Source organism: Piliocolobus tephrosceles, chromosome 12 (genome assembly GCF_002776525.5).
Source record: "Piliocolobus tephrosceles isolate RC106 chromosome 12, ASM277652v3, whole genome shotgun sequence".
NCBI classification, from domain to species: Eukaryota; Metazoa; Chordata; class Mammalia; order Primates; family Cercopithecidae; genus Piliocolobus; species Piliocolobus tephrosceles.
In genome coordinates this window covers 18,875,936-18,884,491 of record NC_045445.1, presented here as the reverse complement: position 1 = coordinate 18,884,491, position 8,556 = coordinate 18,875,936, and the positions used below count along the sequence as shown (strand labels likewise).

Here is an 8,556-nt window from a genome sequence, read left to right as displayed (position 1 = left end):
CACCTGTACCGCAATAACTTATGGAAAAAATCAAAATAAAATAAAATAAGAATGACTTTTTTTTTTTTAGGAAAGCAAGGCACTTATGAAAAACTTGAAGCACTCCAGCTTTTGATACAGCTTTTGTTTCTAAGGCCCCAGCAAAACCCCACACCCAAGTTATCACCAACATGTACAATCATTCCTGTGTTTGAAACTTAATCACTGGAGAGTGGGTAGAAGCTCAAATGAACAAATTAGCTGATGCATCTAGAAGCCAAACCATCACAGAATCTTTCTTCCCAAATCACCTCCCAAAAGTGTTCAGTTTATAACTGAACACTTCGGTCACAAACAGTGCATGCGCCCAAATATTTTGCTCAATATGTTTTGAGTCTAGTTCCATATATTGCTGCTAAAGATTTCCAGAAAGTCGCAAAAGTTCATCCTTATTGATAGGTGATTGGAATTCAGTGACACCGCTGCTGCTCTGTAGTGTGTGCAAAGGTCAAATCAAAGTAATAAATACGATATTCTCGATCATTTCCCTCTAAAACTGGGTTTCTAGCCAGGGCACATGTCTTCACACTTGCTGAAACAAGTTCAACTTCTGTACCAGTGCTGCCAGAGAGAGCTCCCTGTGACATGGGAATCATGTTTCTGTACTTCCCAAGCAGGAGCCACTCACCATATGCGGCTCCTGAGCACATGAAGTGTGACTGGAGCTGGGGATGGCTGAAGAGTTAGTTCTATTTGAGTTTCAATAGCCCCGTGTGGCAAGTGGCTACTTGGAGAGCAGCACACCACCTGAGATGGCAAGAACAACATGAAAACATCCTCCATGCCACTACAAAAATGTCTGCCTATACATCTTAGAGGAAGACATGTCCAGCATGAACATCATCACGTGTGTGGTAGAAAAATCAAAAGTTGCCACTGCTACAGGTTAGCAGATTGCCTTCAACATGAAGATAAAATGCTTCCAGCACTTCCACTCTGCCCCATAGTCTCTTAGTTGAGCTAATGCCCTGGACAGCTTCTCTTCAACCAGAAGGGGGCACAGACACCAGGCAAGAGCCTATGCTCAGTGATACAGAATATTCTAGAGCCCAGGAGACCATTCCATCCACTGAGCTGAGCTGGTCAGACCTAATTAATGTCATCTTTTCCTTCTTAAAGGGAGATGCCAGGATGAGGAGGGAGCAAATAAAAACTGCTTTTGCTGTTTCAGGGTTGTGAGAGGCACTACCAACCACTAAAGTCAGCAACTCAAAGCCACCTCACCCGGCCTCAACTTTTTGGTTTGAGGCCCAGGTGGGGGACTTCTCTAGCTGCTACTGCAGTCTCTCCTCTTTCTTCTTCAGATAGAAGATCATGTTATCGAAGATGGCCTTATAGAGACTGCTGAAGTTGGCATCTGTGACGTTAGAGCCTTCCAGCATGGCCCAGTTCCCACGAATAACACTGGAGACTTTTTTTTTTTTTTTAAACACAGTGCATTCAGGAACAGAATGCCACTGGCCACCCACAGGCCTGCAGACCACCAGGGGGATTTCATGGTAGTCTGGCAGCACCCACAGCCCCTGGGTCTCCTCGAAAGCCACATCCCACACTTGGTGCTAGAATGACAGATGCTGCTTGTACATTAAGTTAGCTGTCTGAGAGCATCAAGCTGGAAGATGTGGATTACAGGAATACAGTTGCACAGAAGCGCCATGCAGTTCTCCTAGCACCAGAACGAGATCCTGGATGTGACAAACCTCTGGGGCCCCAGAGGCCCATCAGCTCTTGCAGACTGGCCAGGTGACAGCAGTGCAGTTGATGGGCCACTTCTGTACTCCCAGAGCCTAAGAGTGCGGTCCCTGGAGGAGGACAAGAAACAGTTCGGGCTGAGTGGGCACCGCAGAGATGCGGCTCACAAATTCTGTGTGCCGGAGGCAGAAGGACTCGATACTGTGAGGCGCTGTGGCCTAGCTGACCTGGATCTTCTCATCCCGGTTGGCAGTGAGGATGGATCAGTTATCAGGACTCACAGTCACCTCTAACCACATTGACAGGTGTGCCAGGTCAAGTCTGCCACATCTGTGTGGCTCTGAAACCAAAAAGGAGTGCACATCTCCAGATTTGTCGACCACCAAGACCTTCTCTTCAGAGGCTGTAATGTCAGGGCCATACACCTCCTTACCATGGTCCTGACACTCAGACATTGCCATGGCTTTGTATGGAAAGGAATCAGCCAACTGCTTACATTTCATAAAGCACATAAGGTATTTCAGGCTTCCATGTCTTTTCCGGTTGTTCCTTCTATATGGTAGGAAGACATTCCCACATCTGGCCTCAACCTTTTAAGACCCAACTAGAAAATTCTCCATCATGTTTAAAGACTGAACTTAAGGGCTCCAAGAGCCCTTCCTTGATGGCCCTGTTAGGCATAGCTAACCACTCTTATTCGGTGAACAGTCAAACAAGCCTCTACAGATATCTTGGGGGGATTCAGTGAAGAGCATAAAAAGTTCACACCAATCCAGGCTCTGGATTCCTCGTCTCCCATCCAGGATGCTCCAATTCCTGACTGCTACTGCTTTTCAAGTGAATTATACTGGAATGGCAACCAGCTTACGTTAAATACTTGTTTAAAGCCATGGCCAGTTGCATGCATCATTTAACTGTAGGTCAGAAAACCCCAGCATGGCCCCCTAAGGGATCAGTGCAGAGGCATGCCTCTGTTTTATCTGTCTTGGAAACTTTTCAGGGCTGCAGCAGCCTTCTGAGAAGAGTTTGATGAATTAATTTCAAAACAAATGTATTACTCTTAGCTATCTAGTGCAAGGGATAACAGACAGGGCAAGCAGTGGACAAATCAAAAACCCCTGGGAAATAAGAGGCTAGGGGAAAAGATAGAAAGGAGACTGAGGGCTTTGTAAAGCTTCTGAGTACATTAAGGACTCTGTAAGCCCGTGCACTTGCCCAGGAATGGATGGATACTCAAAGAAGACCTGAGAAGACCTTGATCTTTTGCCTATGGCTGACATTTAAGCTCTGCACAAGCATATAGTGTAGGCTAGGTCAGAACTGTAACACAAGACAATCTGCTATTTTTATTTTTGTCTCCTAGCATGCAAGGAAATCTCGGTCCTATTATTAGTGGACCTCTAAGCTAACAGAACAAAGACTTTAGTGAACACACACAACAAAGAATAGAGTCTTTAAAAATGTTTCTAAAAGTCACCAAACAAAAGAACAAACAAACCTACAACCCACGATAAGCAGTAACAACAAGCCCTGGAGAAAGAGAGAATCTGATTCCCTGAGTTACTGCATTATAATGTTTTAAACGTTCAATTTTCACCAAAAATATGTGATGCATGCAAAGCAATTAAAAACTATGGCTCAAGCACAGCAAGAAAAAGAACAGATACTGTCCCTGACGTAGTCTGAATGTGCTACTTACTAGACAAAGACATTAAATCAATTGTGCCTCAGTTGGGGCTCCTGAGGCCTTTATGTTCCAACTACTATTAAAATAGACCTGTCTTGGGATCCCTTTCCTTTAACAATACTTTCTGCTTTCTTATCCATGTTGCTAACTTAACCTGACTGTTATAGTTCTCATTGAAAGTTGATTGGCATTCTACTTTGAAAATCAATCCTTGGTAAGTTTGGCTTAACTCTTGGCTCTTGCAAAATGTGTTCACGACTCTGAAAAGCTGAAGACCAGCCCTTAGACATGGTAACCAAGCAGATTCTGATCATATCTCTAAACTGCCTATGGCACACTCAAATATAAAAAATCAAAATGTCCCAAGTTGAACTTGTCTTTTCTCAAAAAAAAAAAAAAAAAAAAAAAAAAAAATTCCCTCTCTTCTTTCTTGGTTCCCTCTCTTGAGTGGTGTCACCACCATCTACCTAGAAAGTCAGAAGACATCTCTGAGTCAGCTGCATCCCATTCCCCCAGGAAAAGTAGTTAAGACAGACTTCACTTCTTACAGTTTCAAAAATCCACCCCACACTTCATCCTCATCAGCCTTAACTTGGTTTGGATACACGTTATGTTCCCCTATGTCACTGCAAGTTTTTTGTTACTGTCCCTGTTTGCAGGTTTTCACCCCTGTCCCTACCAATGCTAAATTCGTCCTCCTCATACCAGTTAAGGTGTTCCATAGAAAGCATAAATATGACCACGCCACTCCCCTCTCCAATATACTTCAACAAAGAATATCAACTAATGATAAAGTTTGAATTCTAAGAACCATTAAAAGCTAATTGCTGGCGGGGTGCGGTGGCTCACGCCTGTAATCCGAGCACTTTGGGAGGCCGAGGAGGGCGGATCACGAGGTCAGGAGATCGAGACCATCCTGGTTATCACGGTGAAACCCCGTCTCTACTAAAAATACAAAAAATTAGCCGGGCGTGGTGGTGGGCGCCTGTAGTCCCAGCTACTCAGGAGGCTGAGGCAGGAGAATGGCGTGAGCCCGGGAGGCAGAGCTTGCAGTGAGCCGAGATCGCGCCACTGCACCCCAGCCTGGGCTACAGAGCAAGACTCCATCTCACAAAAAAAAAAAAAAAAAAAAGAAGCTAATTGCTGCCCTTACACCACTTGTTCTCCCTCTCCTCCACCCAAGGATCTCACAACCTGATATATTCTCCACTGCTGACAGAGTGATGTATTCTCCACACAATCTAACCTTATCCTTCCTCTTTCAATCCTTCTTCCCACCATAAACATATCCTTATTTTACCTCCTGTCTTCAGGACAAAGTTCAAACTCCTTTATCCCTCTAATGTTAGTGTTTGCTATGCCTACAACTTGGCTGGGTTGTAGATATGGTCACAAAGGCAGATGAAGAAGGGCATACTAAGCAAACTCAGGAAATGAGCTAGTCATTAGTGTCAGGCAGACACTGGCAGTGAGGCAAGGAAAGAATATGAACAACTGAAATCCTTCCCAGAATGACTGTAGATAAAATAAGGGAACAGAAAAGTTATCAAAACCATAGGCTGGGATCATACAGTGAAGGAATGAACTGAGACCATCACATTCGTTACTCTAAAAACATAATAAGTTGAAATTAATGACATAAAAGTAATAATTGATAACAATTAATATTACATATTGAATTCATATAAATTAGCAATAGTACTAGTATGAATAATTAATATTTATAAAGATGATCTTCAGTCATCGAGGAAAGGGTACATTATTTTCAGGATACTTAGTTTAAGAAGCAGAGGTCACGTGTAATTCTTTAAATTCCCATGAAAGAAGTATTAAAAGTTTGGGTGCTCAAAGCTGACACTGACATGTAAAGTGTATATATATATATATACATATATATAATATACATAATAGTATATGTAACATATAGATAAGATATACATATATTGCAATTCAATCCCAAAAGATTCTGAGTACATGCAACTAAGATACTTAAATCATAGGTTAGACATTTGCTATCTGCTAGGACTTGTACCAAAAGCTTTACTTTGATTTTCACAGACAGGTTGTGGTGAGTATTATTACTACTCTCTACCAGTTAGGAGCTGGAGACTTGGGAATATCAACTACCCGCCCATGATCACAATCCGACTGAGTGGTGGAGATAGGATCCACATCTGGGTCAATTTGACTCCAAAGCTATAATTTCCTTGTATCTCAGTTTCGCAAATTTTCCCTTTCTTTTCATGGCAGAGGGGCCAGAAATTGGCAGATGATGAAAGCAAACATATTTTTTGAAAGAGAGAAATACAAAAAGCTTGGATAGTGGTGTAAAGTCTGGAATGGCAGGGTGAAACCCTCCATAAACTTGTTCCTCCTTAAAAAAATGCAAATACTGGCAAAAATTGTCACAGTCAACTTTTTTAGAAGTCTGGAAATAAACCAAAGGTTTGCAAGAATCTGAGAAGTTTTTATTAAACAAAAGCTGCTGAGTCTCAGTAAGAGTAGCAAGGCTTATGACTTTTTAACTTGAACTATCCCCATTCCCTTCTCCCCAGCTTCACAGGAGCCTTAAAATCCAGCAGCCTCAGAATCATAGCTGTGAAAACCATCAGGCTGAAAAATGATTCCTCCTCCACACAAAAAAAGCCAAAATGTAAAAAGTCCAAATGTTCTTCCATTAATAATGGTTATCTCTGAGTGTGGAGTGAGATTTGAGACTTTTGCTTTTTACTTTATAACACTTCTATACAATTAAATTATTATGAGTGTAACTTTTAAAATAAGGATAACACAATAAAGATAAAACAGGAAGAAATCATTCCTGAAAATGCTCTAATGAGTGAACGATGGTAGATGGAAATTATACAGAATTGTTTATGACTGTTTCTAATTTTAAAAGTATGTAAAATATTGACTTTTTAAATGTAGCATTCTGTCTTTAATTTTCATTTTAGTGAAAGTCAAAAACAGTTTGTAAGAACTTTTATAGGCTCACAACTTGTCCTTTTGTTCCTGATTCTACTTTACCCACTAAGTCCTTCAAATACAAATTATTTTACCACAGCGATTTTCAGGGATTTAACCATAACAAGTGGGGAAAGGCTACAGTGTAGGACTTTGCTGGCAAGCTTGCTCTGCTACCCTTGGCAAACATAACTGTGAGTTAACTCCAGCTGTAATATTAAAAGCTGACTGGAAGTCATTATAAGCAGCTTTTTGCTCACAACCTTATAGTCTGTCCTGGAGCCTGCAACTATTTTTGACAGCATAGAACAATGCATCCTATGCCTGAGAGATACAGTAGCAGTAGATACAGTAGATACTATATGTAGCTGCCTACTGTGATAACATCTCCCCAATTATTCAGGAAGCCTAGGAAGTGTGAATGAGCCTAGGAAGAAACCTGCTATGAAAAAAGATCCCCCCACCTCCCACTCCAGACACAACAATTACACATTTTGTCTTAAACAAGGAAGTAACCTGCAACATTCAAATTCTCCTCATAATTATTGGAAAGTATATCTGCTTAAGACTAGGGAGTAACCACTGTAATCAAATTCTTGACAATTTTCTACAGATCGTGGCTAGGATTCAGATGGCCTTTGAAGGTCCTGAAATTGTAGCTTTAATTTTTGTGCATCTGTGAATTTGGGAGAGAGACTATTACTTTCATCAGTTTCCCATGGTGGCCTGTGGCCGAAAGAAATCTAAGAGGCACTGATCTTAGGGTTTCCAGTATCAGACTAGGAAGTAATAGACTGGTAAAAGATGTCCCACTCCTCCCTGCCAGATTCTTCAATGGCAGCTCTAAGTCTGGATTCATCCCTGGACCTGCAGTTTTTTGACACTATACTCAGGCAGAGGATGGAAGCACCGAACGGCAAGCTGGAGATAGGAAAACAGAACAAAACAGAAGGGTGTTTCCAAGATCCTGACCTGAAGGGTTTTCAGGGAGAAAGATGTCTCTCTGCTTTGAGAGTAACTAGTTTTAACCAGGCTGTGATGCCTAAAGAAAGAAGCAGAAGACAGCGGACACCAGGACTCCAAGATGGCGTCAGTCGTACCAGTGAAGGACAAGAAACGTCTAGAGGTCAAACTGGGGGAGCTGCCAAGCTGGATCTTGATGCGGGACTTCAGCCCTAGTGGCATTCTCGGAGCATTTCAAAGAGGTTACTACCGGTACTACAACAAGTACATTAACGTGAGGAAAGGGAGCATCTCGGGGATTACCATGGTGCTGGCATGCTACGTGCTCTTCAACTACTGCATTTCCTACAAGCATCTCAAGCACGAGCGGCACCGCAAATACCACTGAAGAGGACACGCTCTGCACCACCCCCCGACCCCATGACCTTGGCCTGAGCCCCTCCGTGAGGAACACAATCTCTATCGTTGCTGAATCCTTTCATGTCCTAATGGGAATTAACCTCCAAATAAAAGATGACTGGTACGTGTAAAAAAAAAAAAAAAAAAAAGAAAGAAGCAGAAAGCTGGATGTTTCTGGATGTTAGGACCAGATAATGAGCAACTGCCGAGTTAGGAGCCACCAAAGATCCAGTTTCTAGTTGGATTCAAGGAAATTGTCCCTGATGCCCAGTCGAGATAAGACCAAGAGCCAGGTCTGAGGGAGTTAATCTGCTCAGCCTAGAGTAAAGCAGGCCAAAGCGGGGCAAGTAACATAATATATAGGGAGAACCAAGTGGCATCGCAAGTCCAGAAATCTCAGTTTTAGTCTCAGCTCCTAGGCTAGCTAGCTGTGTACACTTGAGCAAGACCCTTAAGCTTTTGGGATACCATTTCCTTCTCTGCAGATTGTGAGCTTTAGACTAATGACATGCATAAGCATATATCATTGAGTGTTTCAGGTGCAAAACCTTTGTTTATGTTTCTAAAACTCAAAACATTCTAATTTAGGAGCTAATTGGAGCCAAGTAAGATGTTATTGATTTATTCATGATTTATTTACTTAAACTGACAAGTAAACTGCACATATTTATGATATACAGCATAATGTTTTAAAATATGTATACATTGTGGAATGGCTAAATCAAGCCTATTAGCGTATGTATTACCGCACATTACTTTCTGTGGTCGAGATTCTTAAAAAGCACTCCTTAGCAACTTTCAGGTATACAACA

At 42.0% G+C, this 8,556-nt stretch overlaps 2 pseudogenes across 1 annotated transcript; one reads left to right on the top strand and one right to left on the bottom strand.

The window, feature by feature from the left end:
- Nucleotides 1-1,240: 1,240 nt before the first annotated feature.
- On the bottom strand, nucleotides 1,241-2,209 carry LOC111531505 (annotated as a pseudogene).
- A 5,239-nt stretch (nucleotides 2,210-7,448) lies between these two features.
- On the top strand, nucleotides 7,449-7,893 carry LOC111531558 (annotated as a pseudogene). The gene has a single exon (XR_002728312.1). The product of XR_002728312.1 is annotated as an ATP synthase subunit f, mitochondrial pseudogene (transcript).
- Nucleotides 7,894-8,556: the final 663 nt, after the last annotated feature.